This window comes from Falco punctatus (genome assembly GCF_963210335.1).
Source record: "Falco punctatus genome assembly, chromosome: 9".
NCBI classification, from domain to species: Eukaryota; Metazoa; Chordata; class Aves; order Falconiformes; family Falconidae; genus Falco; species Falco punctatus.
Genome location: NC_137589.1, coordinates 10,289,358 through 10,307,864, shown reverse-complemented (window position 1 = coordinate 10,307,864; position 18,507 = coordinate 10,289,358).

Below are 18,507 nucleotides of genomic sequence, written 5' to 3'. Positions count from 1 at the left end.
GCAATACTAGCAAAACGCTTCGAAACACATCTTTTTTCCTACATGCATTCTTTAAAGATGAGTAGAATCGCTCACATGGAAGCATTTAGAAAGACAAAACAAAATAATGAAAAATAAAAGGGCCTAGCATTTTCCAATCAAATGTCTTTCGCCAAGAGACTCATCAAAATACCATTGCTGACTGAATCATGGCATTAGACAGCTTGGGTGGGGAATAAACTCCTCTTGGCAGCAGGGATTTTAGTGAACAGGGTCTCAGAACATCCTTTCCAACCCTTGTTTCCCTCACAGGTATGCTTTGTAACAGGCAATTTCATTTAGAAATAAACTAATTTTGATGGATGCATTCATACTTCTTACAGCACACCTCCTGCTCACCCACCAGCTCCTTCCAGTGGAGAGGCCAGGCTTTTTTCTCCATACAACTGCCACGTACCATCATGGTCCATCACTGAAATACAAAAGCTGTGATGGAACTAAAGAAAAAAAATCCCCCCCTTTTCCCCCCTCTCATAAAGATTTTAACTGGTACCAAAGGCCAAGGCTGCACCCATGGGAGAAAGCTAAACAATGCAGTCTAAAGCAGGTGAACACGTGTATTTCAATTTAAAAATGGCTTATTGTGCTGTGGCGTAAACTATACATCTATTCCCAGCTGATCCTAAACCTCACTGGTGAAGACACTTCTGACTAACAGGCAAAGCTAAACATCAACAGGTTTTGAGGCAGAGTGTCGTCTGAAGTTCACTGGCAGACAGATGGAAAAATTAAGATGTGCCCACAGGGTAGCTCACGTGGAAAGGCAGCCAGGGATCATTGGGATTTCAGTATGCTGGCAGAGCTCCTCTCAGGAGTTGACTCATCTCACTTGGGCCAGCCAAAAGGGGCCACAATTAGCGCTAACAGGAGAGTTTCGTTAACCAGAGTAATTCTGACTGAAATGGGTTAGGAGCCATTCAGAGGAGCTGCTACTCCCATCCGACAAGGGCATGGTGACCTCTACAAAGACTTACTTCTTCCAGTGTATTTCTGCAACTTAAGTACTGTTACCTTCTCATTAGAAAAGCCTGTTGACTATCATGCCTAGGCTGGAAGGGATGTACGAGGAAGCTTGTTCTGCTGCAGCCAGCCCAGTATTTATTTCAGACCCGGTTGACTTCTCTTTGAAGTCAACTCCAAATGTTCCATGGATTTAACTAAGGCCCAGGTTTGGCTGGCTTCTATGAATCCCCCTATTTATCCAGCCTCGGTGGCTGGAAGTCCCACACCTTTGACACTGCATTCATGAACAGAAAACTGGGCTAGCTACGGCAGCATGTGGAATATTTTTATGACAGGGAAACCATTGTATGGAAACCTCACTAGCTGCCGTGTTCAGAGAGTCAGGGAGTGAGGCACTTGCTTAATGTATTTCATTTCTGGAAATTTTTCCACAGGAATGATAACCTCCAAGCCCATACTCCTTGGGAGCTTTGGCTGGAGCAAACCTTTCTTCCTGCAAAAGCTGTTACGGGCAGAAAATGTTCTTGTCAGCAAAAGAAAAAGATATCCGCGCAGTAGCTTTGGCAGCATGTTTTATCAGTAAAAATTCATCAAAATGATGAAAACCTGTGAAAAGTGATCAAAGTATAAGCAATATAGTATAGCCTGCTTGGAAATGCAGGCAGCCCAAAACAATGGCTTTAACTTCCCTAAACACCTTGATGGAGACTGAATTCCCAAACTGCCTCCGAGGTGAAAAATAAGCCCTGGGGAAAATTTTGTTAGCAATAGGATTGTAGTGACTAAGGCTTCACTATTAATTCAATGCCGTGTTCCCTGGCTGCTGGGGTTCTTACCTCTTCTGTTTCTCTCATGTATCTACAGGGGAAAGGAATACATGATGCTCTTGAAGGGCGGGGACACCCATGTCTCCACTCCTGGAGCAAGATGCGGATCCACTGCTGGAAGAAGAAAGCAGATGACAGCAATGCCCTTACTCTTTTTTTTTTTTTTTTCGAGTACAGCAGCGACCTTTGTCCCTTTCTTTGTTCAACCTGGCAAAAATTATTAAACTCACTGAATCTCACAACATCCCTTGGCAAAAATCTCAGACTGCAAGAATCACAGGAACAAGTACATGAAGAAATAATGATGGTTTGATATGGATCATCTATTTTAGATACATGTGTGAAGAAATTACGTGGCACAGATATAACAGTTTCTGAAATATCAAAGAGGATGCCCATGTGCAATAGTAAGTATTGGCCATGATTTTGACAGATCCCTCATAAAGAAGTGGCTCATGATTTAAAAAAAAACAACGAACACAGAGATGGCCTGTTTTGTTGGTTTTGGTAGATTACTATGTTCCTTTTTCTGTGAATCTGTACAGTTATGTAGTCATTAGTTGCACAAATGAACATTCAGAGCATTAAATACTAACAAGTGATTCTTTTGTACTTTATACAAGAATGAAGATCTAGCTCCAGCAATGTGTTTATGTAACTCCTTGACCCACTATTTCTTCTCTTTAATTCTGTTTAATACCTCAAGTTGTTGGTTCAAACAACTGACAAAGTATAATCTGAAAAGTGCCAATTTTTGTCACCCCAAATGTATAAAAATATATGGCTACATAAAATATGGAAAACATTTTCAAAAGGAGGATGTGTGAATTTCAAAGTTACAGAGCTAGATGTAACTTGCACATTAGATTATTGCTTCCCTTTGAGTTTATTAAAATAAAATGAGGTGTTAACGGGAACTCCACATAAAGCCCACTTGTGTTCACCTTCAGCTGCATTGCATCTGATACTCCCACAGAGACGTTCACAGTATAGCTGCTGCCAAAAGGGACAAGGCCACTCTCTCCTCTCCACCCTTCACTTCCAGCCAGGCTTTCTCTGATCCTTGTTACATCAGCTTAGCTGTATCATGGATTACTACCAGGAGGGTAGTAGATCTAAGAGCCTTAAAATTTCTGACCAGGACTCTCCTCTATGTCTTTGTAACACGTTTCATCGCAAAAGTACATTAGAACAGTTTACTAGTGAAGTAAATATTATGTCACAATTTGACTGACTGCTCTTGAGAGCAGAATGTAACTGCAGACATTTTCCTTAAGAGTTTACAAGAGGAAAACTATGCAGAAACATACAGTATAGCATGCTATATTACATATATTTATTATATGTATCTTGTATACATACCTTCTGAGACTGAGTTCAGTTGGTTCAGTTTAGGAAACCTACGCCCAACCTGGAAGTTGAACCACTCCAGCACACAGATCCTAAGGTAACCACAGAAGCCATGCTGCACAGCTGATAAAGAGAGGAAAACAAGGATATTATTTTCTCCAGCTAAATTTACAGGAAACCTACCAGCAAGTTTTACTATCTCATTTTTTTCTAGTCTTCAAGGTTTTAGTATTTAAACTGGTACTTGGCCAGAGTAGAACCCCTAAACCTCGTGTGCCTTGCACTTTGGACAGAAGTTCACTTTTACTCATACTAACAACTGTCATTCTGTAATAGGATCTCGAACCAAATGGCTACAGACAAGTGATGTCGCAGCCGGGATAAGGCAGCAGCAAATGAGGCCTAGAATCCTTGGTGCCGGGATAGGTGAGAGTTTGCATATCGTCTCGAGCATGGTTGTACTGCCTTCTGACACTCTGCCGGTGTTGACTCTGGACCTAAACCAGAGAAGCCTATGTGGGAGAACCCACAAAATCACAGCAGCATTTCCTGCAAGCACTGCATTTTCCTAGTGCCCCTTCCAAACTTCAGTTCCAACCTCAGACTTTGCCAAGTGGATTTGTGCCATAACAGCACACAAACCAGCACCAAGTGTTGGAAACTAGTAAGTTAATTCAGTACAACAACCACACCCCTGATTTCACAGGTGCTGTCTTCTTCCTTCTTCCATATCCATTTTTCAGCATTTCATTTCCATCACTAAAATATTCCACTGGTGAAAACTCACAGATAAAATAAGTGAGAATTCACATGCTAAAAGCAAGCAGAAACTACAAAATAAAAAAGGGTCTCTGCAAGTATTTTAACACTGTCTTTCAGGCAACCTAGAAACCCTAGAGTAGCAGCCAGGCCATGGTACATTTTTGGGAGGACTCCCGAAGTCTAGGGAGACTGGGCTAGACCCCGAGTGGTCCGGGTTACCCCATAGGCTTCCTGCATGAACCTGATCAGGTTCTGACCCTCTGAAGATGCACGTACACACAGCCTATGTTGACTTTGAGCCCTGCGGAACCGACAGGCATTGTTTGCCAGCTCTCCCTTACGAGAAAGGGAGTTCTCTCACATTCTGGGTTGTAGTTCACTTCTTTATGGTCCTGTTAGTTGATGGAGATTTTGAAAAGACAGTTTGCCAAATGCTTTCACTCTGTTTTAGCCAACAAAAGGCATTCATTTTCCTTCCTCAGTTTTGTTACTACTCCTGAGTATTCCTTAGGTTTTATACATCTGTCGCATGCGGTTTCCAAATCATGCTGTTTGCAATTCTTCTATGTACCTGTTTTCCTTCTTCGTAACAGCCTTCAGTTAAACCAGATCCTTGCAAGACAAGATTATGTACTTGTATTTGTCTCCCCTGCTTGTTCCTTTCCAGGTTCTTTGTACCCCCTAGCATATCATACCAGGCCTGCTGGTATCTAAGAGGTAGCATTACCCTCAATCTATGTTACAGTCCTGAGAAAATTCTACTGCTTAAAATCCATTGCCTGGAGTCAAGCTTAGCAGGACTGATTTCTCCAGTCCAGCTTCATTTTCCCAGTGCATTCATGTTGCGATGGGAGGCAGCAATGTCTAATGACTCTGCATGGCCCCTAGTCTGGAAATACAGGTGATAGCGCCTGTGGCTTGATGTACGCTGAAGAATGCAACAATACAGCCATTTCATAAACTGAACCAGAATTTGTGACGGACTGTACAGACTGTGTTATCAAACAGCATCTACCTTAGACATGAATAGGTCTTTACTACACTGGAGTTTTGCTGAAACAATTTTCTTGCACGTATTTCGTATTTTTCCCAAAACAATCATGCTGTGAGCTTTGATCTGTGGGGCTGTCGATCCAAACACCTTACACTGTTCCTAAATTCATTCAGATTAAGATAAGAGCTAATTCTATGCTCCAGGCTATACAAGTTATGGAGTGTTGAGTGTGCATTTGTATCTAAACCATTACCCTTCACACGCAGCGGAATATAGTCTTGAAACGAACAGTTTCATCAAGGAGTAACAAATGCGCTTTAGTTTCCATTTTGTATTAACAGAAACTTGTCATTAAACTCCTTTATAAGTGTTACAATTGGATAGCTTTGTGTTTTGCTGCTTGGTGGACATAACCTGGCTTACTTTGGTGGGCTGACACCTTGCAGCACACAGTCATAGAAGTCACTAGTTCGGCCCTTTGCAGTTCAGATTTTCTACAGTTTGTGTAGATCTTCTGCTTTGGGTTGTATCTTGTGCAAAACTGAATTCTGAACTGCAATTAACATCTAATTCCTAGTAATAGAATTAAAGAACAGGAAAGGAGCTCACAGAAACAGACCAAGCTGGCCCTGGCATGCATACCCCACATACACCTGCAGAGCTTAAGCTTCCAATATGGGAAAACAGATAAATATTTGCTAGCAATTTTAAGTACTCCTGAATGCAATTCAATCAGGTGACTGGGAGACCCATTTCAAGAGGTTCTAGAGCAGTCATTTATCTCTTGTGTGTCAACTGTGACAGTTTGCAATGCCATTTTGAACTCTGCTTCATCACGATGTATTACTTCCCAGCCCCACAAAGTTTCTGGTTGGAGCTTAATATGACATAAACACAGATACTTATCTTTTCTGTTCACCCTGTCGCCAGGAAATGGAGAGAGAAGCAACTCGGGCAGCCTCACACTCAGCAGTATCACAGAGAGTTTTCAGATCGGGTCAGTAGTTCTGCGGAGTATTTCCTCTTCTTGGGCAGAAGAAAAGCAAGGTTCTCTGACAAATTCACAGGAAGCTGAAGAGGCTTACCCAACTGTACACTGTATTTCAACAGCACATTTCAAAACATTACCTTTGCATTTTCAGTTGAAGGACATTTGATTTACAGCAGAATTTCTTAGAAAATATATAAAAAATATGAGTGAAGACAGTTTTTCTAGCACTTGCTGTATTCCATTATATTATATTATATTGTTTACATAAAGGTACATATCCTACATGTAAAATTCTTCTTTGTAATTATCAGTCAAAATTGAAAAGCTTAATATAAAATTCCCAAGACTACCAAACCTCAAAGTTCCAACTGTAGTTGAAAGTATAACTTGTCAGACCTTCTGATCATTGAATCTAATGCCCGTGGGGGTCATCTGTGCATAGCAAGCTCTAAGGGACTCCTTCACCTCAGTAATGATATGGGTCAGCACCTCCTCAAACCGTGCCTCCACTGCAGCAGCCTCCTGCTGCGGCAAAACTCTTATTTGGGGCATAGCTCTTGGAACAAACTAGGTCGCATAGGTAGAAGTAGCACAGTCTTCCCTTGACTCAGCCTTGACTCACTCAGGACCTTTCCCATCTTCAGGGAAGACCGTGTAATTTAAGCCATCTTTAGCACAGATAATCTTTTACCCAAGATTGCTCAAAATATTCTGCAACCATTAAGAAAACGAAGCACTGAAAGATTGCCTTTCAGAAGTGTCCCGGCCTCCCAGGTAAGCACCCTAACCACGGACTGGGGACCAGATCCTGAGAGAGCTGGATGACACTATATTTAACTGAGAATGAATAAAATCAGTTTTATGTTCTCGGTATTGACAGCGATGAAACAGTATTTGTATAAAGGGAAGAAGAAGGTAAATTCAGATCTAAAGTTAGGGAGTTTTTCCAGTAATTGCCTACTTAGCTGATACTTTGAATCAGTACTTCTTTCCTTGCCTTTAAATTGCAGGAGGAGAGAGTCTCCTGGTGGCAAGCCAGCAGCACAGCTGTACAGTATCAGACGGCCGCGCTGCATCGCACAGATTTGCTCTGCAGCTTCACCCTGGAACCCAACAGTGTCCTTTCACTGCAGCTTTGCACATGGAGCCAGGGGAGCATGTGCAAAACACAGGCTCAGGTGTGATAATTCACTCTTGCCAAGGAATTCTTCTGTCTTTCCTTCTCTCTCCAACTCGGCCAGTCCTAGATGGTTACAGTTGGCCTCAGATGCTTTTTTTCTTTTGTTCTGCACCTCTCACCCTAACTTTAAGCCCTGCAAACCTCCTTTAGTTGAAGCTGTAAGGGAGGGAGCCTCAGTATATCCTGAGCTAGACTTTCATTTGCATATTTAGGACCAATACAGAAAAAAAAGCAACGTTGTCAATTTTTACAAAGCAGCTGCCATCAGCAAAACCTGTTATCTGAAGTGGCTCAAAGCACAAAGGAATGACAGCTCAGTGCTAACATGTAAGATTCAGATCCTCAACCTATTAAAAACACATTATTACATGGTGAATCAGAGCCCTCTCCTGGAAATAGGGAAAGACATCTTTTCTTTAAATAGTTGTGCTATTTCACCTTCACAAATACTTAACACCTACAAATATAAGCCCCTGAAATTCCTGCTTCCTTCAATTTTAATTTAATCCTAGAGCAGGGAATGAAAAATGTGTTAATATAAAACATTGTACATGAAGCTCAGATATAAATAGACCAGAATTACGAGGAGTCAAAGTTGACAGTTCAGTTGCAGATTGTGGCTAGTTGGTTTTGTCTGTTTGTTTGCTTAATCTCAACTGCGTTAACTGAACTGCTGAGATTTCACAAAATGCAAGTATTTTAGGAAGATAAACGTACAGAATAATTATTTTATCTGATCGTTACACACAGATTTGCCAATAGAGGGAGTCCTTTTACTGTCTACCAGAACTTTATCAACGTGAATATTCAGTTTCAAATGAAGTGACTGTGTCCCTGCTGTGCAACTATCATTGCACTAATAGCAAGAACGGAAAAGGTTTTGAAAATAAAGTCACCTCAGGGTATTTAGCAGATCAAAACATGGGGTAATATCAGCCATCCAATCACTAGAAGTGCACTGGAGAATTCAAGTGGCCGTTTGTATCATTACAGCAATTATATCTATGGGCACAGCTATGAAACGTCTATGAGAGTAATTACTTTTACACACATTGAAAAGAATTATGTCCGATAACTATATAGTTCCCCTCTGCTGGCAAATAAACGTTTAACTGTAAAACTTGTTTGAGTTCTTTCCTGATGTTGTAGTCAGAGCTTGTCAAACAGCAGCTGTTCAGTTAACCCCTGCTGTGGGTTGGGAGGGGAATCATATTTCTTCTACATTGTAATTTCATTAAAATATTGTGTGATTGTAATATCAACTGAACTAACTTGTATACAGTAAGATCCTCGTGATTTCACTTGCTCTTTCATCACAACATGAACCAAACTTTCTTTTGAACTATGAAAATGTTAATTTAGTATTTTGGAGCCATTGTTTGGACCATTACTGTTTCTGCTGCTTACCTTCTATGGGAAGTGGCCAGTATCCTTCTGACTTGATTGGACGATTTCAACAGCTAATCTGATGATGATACGAATCAAGTTCTGGATAATCTTGGACTCAGCATCTCAGTGCATTGAAGGAAGACAAAAAATTAGCTGAAAGAACATTTGTACTTACTACACAAAAGTAAGCTCTTTACAACAGCTAGCAGAGTTCCATGGAAATATTAAGTAACCAAAAACTGAGGAGCGGTCTTGTTTACTTGTCTAGAGGTATGGTGGCTTACTAGTAGTAGCACAAAGACAAAACCATGAGGTTACAGTCACATCTGTGTGACAGGGGCTCCTCCCTTCTCAAAGGAATTGCCGTTTTTATGGTAGTTAAGACTTTGGTGCTCATGAAGCAACTCCTAAACTTCTGGGTTTTTCCAGCTTGACACACCACAGTGAGTCTTTTTAAAAATAAAAGTAAAAATAGAAAAGCAGCATTACCTGAATCAGCCCGAGCCCCTTCCCTCCTTTCACTGGGACCTGCATTTACATGGAGATTCCAGCAGCAGTCTTAATCACAACCAATTCTCTTCTGAAACTAGTTCATGACGGGCAAACAAATGCCAAGGGAACTCAGAACTGAAACAAAAATGAACCTAATTGTTAATGGTAGCCAATTATGAGATTTTTTTTTTTGGTCGTCTTCTTCACTTTCATGTGAGTAAATCTCCTTATTTTGTGCTCCTTGTTAACACTGTAAACAGATCAGCTCTGCATGTTTTGGGCATCTGGCCATTTTAGATAAACATTCCAAAGTTTAAGTGTTTACAGACTAAACTGCAGAGCTAAATGTTTATGTTGCACTGAATAACTTCAGGGTTGTATTTAACAGAAAGGCTAAAAGTATCCTTAAAAAAAATATCTGCTAAAGTAATATTGTTTCAATCAGTAGGTGAAGACACACACTACTGAAACAACCAGAATTTTAAAGGAAAATATTAATACTAGTCTGTCCATAAATATTTAGCACATCTCTATGCAGTAGGCTTTATAGTTGGGATACATAAAACTTCCAAAGTTTACGTGGTTTCTAACTTTAAATCTATTTTCAGGCCATTTGGAAGGAATTATTTGTAATTATGAGCTTATATGAAAAGTAGAATATAGCTTCTGGAGGTTCAAATAGCATATTCCTCCCTGAATTCTAGTTTAATATGAAATAAAACCTTGGCCTGGTATTTTAAGGGGCATGGCCTGAGCTATCACTAGGACAATGATTTGGATCCTGTTGTTATACCTGTACAGAACAAGAGTGAAGTATCACCTGGTTTTAAGAATGCCTTGTGTTCATTCTGACAGGTGCAAAATTACATATCGTGGAGCATTGGTCTGGTCCGGAAGATATCATTTCTGGAGCGAAATATCTGTTCTCAATCAAATTGCTACTCGGTTTTAACTGATGATCTAACTTTTGCCTGCTCAGGTTTATCTGAATCATGTCTCTCCCTCCTCGGTATTTACATTTTTCTTAGTCTTTGGGGACAGCAATATCTAATATTGCATAAATCTGAAAGTATGTCATTCACTCCAAAATACCACTTTGCTGGCAAAATGAAAACAAACTGGGGTATGGTGTTGCTTCGAAGAAGAAAAACAACATGAAGAGAGTTGCGTGGTGGCATCAGCTTACAGGCTGCGTTATTCATTGCTCAGCTTCTTATGTGAAAAACTTTCCACGTTAAAGCACTACAATGCAGACGAGGATATTTCTTAACTTCTGTGGTTAACTTGTATGTTTCCATTTCACTGCGAGGTTGGGATGGATGTGTTTTCTGCAAGGTCAGGAGAGTTTGCCCTGGATCGGCTCCTCTGGGGTTCATACCATTACACGTTTCCTGTTTTGCACATGACAAACAGTAAGCTTTTTCAAGACACAAGCTGTATGTATAAGCCTTCTGAGCTGATTTACTACTGTACTGTTGCAACAGTCGGACAGTACAAAGCCAAAGGAAAGCACTCTTGACTGAAAACTTTGTCATCTTTCTATCGAGTCCTGCAGAACCTGAACTCAGGCCCACAGCTGAAGCAAGCTGAACTCAGCAACCACCTCAGGATTCAAACTGGCTTTTCAAATGCTTAAATGTAAAGTGATCAGATGCAGAATCTTAGTTTTGTCTTTTGTCCATTGCTTAGTCAAGGTGGTTTTCACTGTGTCAGAGTAGCTCCCCTAGCACTTGTCAAGCCTGGTAATATGAAGTTAGCAGAGACTCAGTACAGACACATCATTTCTAACAAACCTAGAGCTATTTGAGCAGCAGTTCCTGAACCAGCTGTTAAAAACTGGCATCACTATTCCTTTTGCACAAAGTGTTTCACCTGCGTGCAAGCAGCAGGCTGCTCCTCGCCCCATACAATTTTCTGAAAGTTCTGAGTTATTTAGAGGTCAAACATGTCCAGTGATTTACTGTAACTCTGTTTCTCTACTATATTGCAGATGAAATGGTGTTTTGAAAGGGACTAACATTGTCAAGAGCCTTCCATTAATACGGTGTATTTTGAAAGGATGTTCTTAAAGAGAGGGTAACACCAAAAGCATGGAAATTACAAAGAGAAGTGTAAAGGAACTGGCTGGTGAGAAACACAGTTCTGGGGTTTTCTTTAATCTGTTCAAGTGGAGATGCAATCTAGACATCCATCTGAAAGGCATGCTGGTGATCTATGAAACTGGTGCAGAGGAGAGGGCTATAATTTTAAGATGGATTATATCAGCCAAGTATCACTGAAATTACACCTGAAGACTTGACATAGGTCTCGCTTTTTCCAAGACCGCTGGAACCACAGTTCAAACCAGGATGACCCATCCCTCATGCACATTTCTATTGCTGTCTGGCCACAGAACATTTTTGGAGCATCTTAAAGATAACCAAGAAATTGTCTGAAATGGTTGTTTGTCTCAGTGTGGGACGTGATCTTGAAATATAGCCATTCTCTGGATATCAGACTGAATTATAAAAGCAGGACTTTTGACTAATTGATAGAATCTGATAGTCCCCAAAACTGGGATCATTGTGCATTATTAACAAAACTCTCCTATAATAAAACTCTTGCAGTACGTAGGACAGAACAGCAGGAGAGGATGAAGGCAGCCTTGGTTTGGGGGAGCCCCAGCCATACGTGGCTGAGGCAAAGGCTGCTCCATCCTCCCTCCCACTGCTTTTGGGGTTATTATTGCCCCAGGGGAAGCTCTGCATTGGAGGCACCCAGCTTGCCTGCTCCTGAGGTCCAGAAAGGAGGACACTGAAAAAGCTGAGCCAGAAACAGTGCACTGTCCTGCAGGATATGGCTCTCTAAACTTAACATTTGGGAAACTGACTCAAAGCAAGAATTTAAGAAAATATAGAAACATCATCATCTTTCTGGCATTTCCAAGGATCCTGGCAACAGAGTATTTCATCAGTAAGCCACCAGCCTGTACCCGGCCTCCAAGATGGACCATCTCACTTAACACACAATGAAAAACAGCTACAAGGAACAACCTGATGCCTGCTTGAATCCCCCAGCGAGCTCTGTGCAGGCAGATCCATAAACAGGGCGCAGGGGCCACTTGCATGAAATTCAGTACAGGACTGGCACTGAATTCTCTGTTCTGACAGCTGTTTGGTAGCGTGCAAGACCCTAGCTGGTGAGCTCAGATCAATCCTCAACAGGCACACGCTCACCTCTTAAAATAGTACATTCTGGCAATAGATTGTAAAAAGACCACAGATACACATGCTATAAAACCTAATTACAATTGCAGCCCACATCATGGCCTGCCATTGCCTATGATGTATAGTAAAGGAAAGTTTTACTCTCCAGGACTCTTGACAGCTCAGCATGGTGACTTTCCACCCCTGCAGTACACTGAAGAAATATATTAGAGGAAACTTTTTTATCTATTTTTCTATAATGAAATATTTTTACAGGAGTGACATCATAGATGCTAGAACTGTGAAAAAATAATCATTGATTCGTCTAGCTGTATTACATGCCAAAACAAGACTGATCTCAACTGTGCATTTACTCATCCTCCAGCCAAACTGCTGCTGTATCTGAGAAAGTGGTCCCGCTGCCTCCACCTTTGCAGTCTAATAGAGTTCACTATCAGCAGAGTAGGAAAGTTTCCCTTTCCTGACTACAACCTGTCAGTCTCTATTATATCACCATTTCACTGCTCACTTTACTCACTAATGCTTGTGTACATCAAGTATGTGTTGACATTTACTTTGAATTCTCTGCAGGGAGACGTCAACTCTTTGAGGGTTTGAAAAAACTAAATTCCCTATTCATGGCTCTACTAATATACTATACAAAGTACTAATTGAATTCTTAGCCTTCCCTCTGCATCTATTTTCTAGTCTGTCCATATTATTCAAATATAATACCTGAGTGCTGAATATCAATTCAATGACCAGTTTTGATCACTACCTTCTACACCTACAACCCCAAGCTTGCGCTGTATTTATTTCATTGCCAGAACATTGAATAAACATACCTAAGCTATGAAATTGCTGCCATCCTCCTGTATTTTCTAGTTTCTAACTATCCTTCCATACAAGAATGACAGCATATAAACTGCAATGATCTATGGCAAATCAAATCTGTTCATTTCTTACTCAAGCATCTGATTTCTGTAGTTATTTCTTAGCCCATTCTAACATTTACAGGTTTTTTCTCCATCTGGTATCATCTGAGTCTTTTACTAATATTCTGCTCCTGTTTTCTTTTACAGTAGGCTCATGATGTACTTTCATGTTTTTAAAAATCAGTAGTTCATCTACGATTAAAGAACAGAATAAACATTTGCTTGGTGTTATCTCCCACCATACCTTGCCTTTATAATCTATTGCTTCTAACCTTAAGTTCAACTCTGAATTGATTATACTCCAGGCTTTCAAAATCTGTTTGAAGCTTATCAATTGCAACTCTACACCCCTAGTAGCAGAAGCTTGAAAAACTGTTTACCTACTATCTGTGTCAAATTACACTCTCACTTCTACCTATATGATCAGAAATAGAAGAGTTGAGCAACTTCTTTTTAAAAATCTTTTCTCCAGGGTCTGGGGGGGCAGGGAAGGGGGGAGGGCTTTACTAATGCAGCCAGGTCCTTGGTACAAGTTATTAACAGGAATTATTTACCTTCTATACTGATATACAAGGAGTAAGACACTTTTTATTTTTAAAACAATCCAGTATTCAAATTAGATACTAGTGTCTAATAGGTAATAATAGATCAACATGACCAAATGAAACAAAAAACCAAAGTGAGTTATGTGGGTAAGAGAACTTGCTTCAGAATATTCCGCAAAATAATTCCTGATGTTTTTGAAGAAAGTTTACATTCAAAATCCACTTAGATTTCTAGTCAGGAAAGACCCAGTGAAGTAGGGGAGATCTCCCCTCAAGATAACCCTTTACAGCTCTCCCTTGGAAACTGGATATGCAGAAGATAGGAATAGAGCAGCAGAGAATGCACACTTAGAACAAGAGAGAATAGCAGCTGCTACTATAACTGCAATGCATTTCTGCTTGCAAGACAGCTTGAAAGTTGAAAGGGTGTAGTAAGCACTACTAACGTTAAAAAAAAATAAAACCTTTAATTCAGTGCTTAATTCAGTGTGTGTAATTTTAACCTCTGCTGAATGACCAGCTGAACACAATGAAACAAGGACAAGCTAAAGAGAAGTCACAGGAGATTTAGGTGGGATTTTGAGCAAGGTTCTAACTCCACTCTGAAAGTCAAGTGAGCTCTTACTAATCCTATCCTTAATAAATTATCATTTAAATTGACACGACTACTGATCCTATTACTGGTTAGGTACAAAAGCCACTTTATATGTGTAATAATTCCACAAGCATTGAGGTTTCCATTCAACAGGCCATCAGATGTCTGCAGTTCAAGACTAGGGCACAGCACTTTTGGCAGGAAAAACCTCAAACTCATTCCTTAGTGTAATTGCAATAAATTGACAATTAACTGCTTAATATGGTGTGTAATGAAAGGTCAGGGGTAAAGTGAAAGAGATGACTTTCACCTCTGCTACAGCTTGATAGCAGGAAGACTCCTCTGGATCCTACAGATTTACATAGGCTGTTGGTTGAAAAGAAAACATTGTGTGGATTTCTATGAGGCTTCTGTGAGAGGCAACAAAAGTTGTCCTTTCCGAGAAATGTACCCAGAATGAGAATATCTCCTGCTGGACAGCTTGGACAAAGAACTGGAACTGCCAAGAGCTGAGGAAAGCTGCCAAAGGAGAAGGAAGAAATAAAGCAACAGAAAAGCGCTAACATTTTATCAAAAAAAACCTTTAGGGTAGGGAACAGCAAACTTAAAAATACTGACAGTCACCGTACACAGAACACTCTGAAACAGGAAAGAGCCAGAAATTCCAGCTGGGGAGCATGGTAAACGGCTTGGAACAGGAAACAGGGAGATCACATTACCATCGTTCAAAATGTTGATTTTCAGAGAGGGCCCAGATAGACAATAAAACAAACAGTTACAATCCTATAACCCCATTTAATACTATGAGTAGTAAAAACCGTAACATATGAACCGCAGATAAGATGCTCCACAGTCTAACCTGCAAGCAGCCTTAGGGATTACCACCTGGAAACTGAAGGAAATAAGAGTCTCAGAGTTCACTCTGTAAAGTGTGATGCACACGTATCAGACTAAAGACTCTTTCAGGTAACGTTTTGCTGCCAGTCACCGATATCTGCTCTTTGATCAATTATTTCCTGGATTAAAATAAAATTCGTATAAATTGTTGCATGAATAAAACAAGACTAAGCTATTAAAACTCCTATGCAGAACTGTAGTTTTGCAGCCACTCAATTGTTATGGCTATGACTTCAAAAGTTACACCAATTTTTTTTCCTCCCTATCCAAGATAGGTAGAAAAACCGCAGAAAACCAACACCAGCATACTCAGAAAGCTTCCAGAAAATACAACCAATGACACGGCTCTGGTGAAGCAAGAGAATATTGAAGTTCTGTCCTCAAATAAAATGTCATTCTTCTTCACTCCAAGTAAGCATACTCACATACGCTTTTACAGGGGTATGGGAAGGAATTTCAAAGAAATGTCTTTAGGTTTTTTCTACTCACATGTAATCAGGACTGACTTTAACAAGAAGTTACACCTGACTGTGGAAACTGAGCTGGTGCATTACTGCCACAGAGAGATTAGATACTACTAAAATTAAGAACACGGAGCCACATGCCATGCTTTGCAGCATAGTTACTTCTCTCATTACAATCTTCAACATATGCTTCTTCAGTAGTATGCAATTCGGTGTAGTTACACAGAGTATGAGTCTATGCATTTGTATATGCATATGGATTCTATATTCCAAATAAATGTGGCAGTTCTCATATATGCCTGCTATTGGAGTTTTAATCTTAGCCTTAGCTGCACATGGCTAATTGTATCCTGTTTTATTGGTTGGAATGTGCATATAAGAGCAAAGAAAAAATGGCATCCATTTATTTGCGTGATTAGCAAAAGCAGTCCTGTGATCAAGGAACTCTTGATTACCGTTGACTATGTATGTTATTATAAAAAACATACAGTAGCTGGCACTGAACTCTACGTGGCAGTAATGTAACAGCTCAGTCTGTACAGCCAAGGCTTAAAATAGGTAGGGGATTACATGATGCAGGTGTAAATTAGGAAAGTATTAGGACTGGGCCCTGTGAACACTGAGGAAAAGAAACAAACTCTGAAACAAGTGCAAAGAATTTATGATTTACCACAGTTTAGGGAAAGCATCTCCCTCTGTCACCTGCATGACCAGCAAAAATTGCCCTTCCTCTTTCTGAGAACGTATTCGTGCTTGGTACAGTCTTAAAAATCTACTTATATTTTTTGAGGTCATCCTGTCTGGCTTTGTAGGATCTTTTGGAACAGAGCTCTGCAATTTTCCACCCTAAGACATCTGATAGCCACACTAAAAATAGCCCCATGGCAGTTCCTCTGTTGAAGATACACCTACTGGTATGTGTCGTGCTGATCATAGCTTAGAATCCTCTTGGACCCGCAGACTACTACTGATGCCCTAGGGGCTGTAACAGAGTAAGTCTCAGCGTGCTCTTTAAATGATCATTAATAAGTTATGCCCATAATAATCCACATTAGAAGCGTATCTATTTCCTGCACATCAAGTTTATACAACTTACTGTGTCCTCTCACCACAAGAGGCAAGGCAGGGGATGCAAATCAACGAGGAGAGGGTATGAAGTACATCTTAGCATTGTTTGTACAGCTGTGGTGCCCATTTTCTCCCCTTGCATTACATTTTCCAGTATTCCTGTCCCAATCCGTTAAATACTCAACAAAAATCAACAGATTACCTCTAATGATTCATTAAGAAGCAACAGTTAGAAAAGCTAGACAAAGTCCTGCTACTATGAGTATCCACTCAAGACATCCTGGGGAGATTTGAACTAGCATCTCACGAGGGTTTATCCCCAAAAGCCTCCTCAGCTGTGGGGCTGCTGGGAGGTACAGCACTAACTCACCCCCTGGCACCTCGGGAGAGACTCCCACGGTCACCCCATGCCAGTAAGCAGCAGTGAATGCTGTTGCAGCAGGAATGTTTCCTGGCAGGTTTTACTTTCTATTTTTCTTCATCTACATCCAACAGTTGCATTTTGTGTGTAAGCAGTATCAAGAGATTACATCAAAAAGAATAAAAAGTCTTGGACAAGATTATGTAAAGTTTGATAACTTATCTTAATTTCTCCTTAAAGGAAGCTTTATAGCTTCCTAGCTTGTTATTCTAATTAAACACCTTTTTAAGCCAAAATCAAGAGAATACAGTGCTAAAGGCCTGAATCTCCGCACTGCAATATGAGCCAACACTGTCTACGTTGTTTGCTGTTCAAAAAGATGTTCTGCTTTTATCAGCTGCTAAAATGGAATTTCTGGAGCAAGTAAACTGATTAAAAAAAAAAAATAAAAATCAGTCTTCGTTATTCTGTCACCTTCCTGTAGCCTGAAGATATTAAGGCCCTATATCCAGATTAGCCACTTGAAATCTCAGTCTTGCTTTTCTTTCCATTTATGTTTTCTAGCAGTATAATCATTGCACAGGTGAACTTTCCAAATGAGAACCTACAGAACACCACAGTGAGGCCTGGAAAAGTCTAGCCCGTTTCCTTCTTCCAGGCAGAAGTTTGTACGAACTGTCTTGCTGGAGAAGCATGGAAACTGAAGCCACCTCAAAATATGAGCAAGAACCAAGCTAACCATATTGATCACCAGCTAAATTGTCATGAAACTTAACACCAAATGTGAAGAGAGGAAGGGAGGGGGAGGCATCTTGAAAAGTGAGAGCACGTTTAATAGCATCTTCCTATAAGGCGTAGGATATCACTCCTGTACCCTGTGAGCCTTTTGTTGTTGCTTTCCCACTGCTGGCTTCAGCCAGGAGTGGAGGAAGGTTACCCGCTTATGTGCTAATTTGGTTAATTTATTCTAAAAGAGTTGTCTTGATTCAACATAAACCTAGCAAAGTCAAGAGGGAACAACTCATGTATTGAAGTACATTATTCATCTTCTTATATTTCCATGCACTTCTTGCAGGTGTGATATGGAACAGGAATTATTATTATTATTATTGTTATTATTGTTATTATTGTTACCTGGCTTTAAACTGGTAACATGGAGAAGGTCAATTGTCAGCTTTGAGACTAAAGGCACAGAGAGACAGGGAAGAGAAGTATATGGAAGTTGTTAAAGGGTTCAAATTCTAGAGACTTTAAGTCTTACTCTAAGGCTTTTTGGAGAAGGCAGATGACAAAAATCCCCATTTCCCCAAATCCACTTAATTGCCTGTAGAAAAAAAATCATTCCTGCAAGTCCAAAAAGGTATAGGAAGCTTTGATACCCAAAAGCAAGAAAGGCAGTTGGACCAACAAATTCCTATTAAAAGGAATTTGGAACCAGCATGATCCTTCCATGTGCTCCAGGCAATCCAA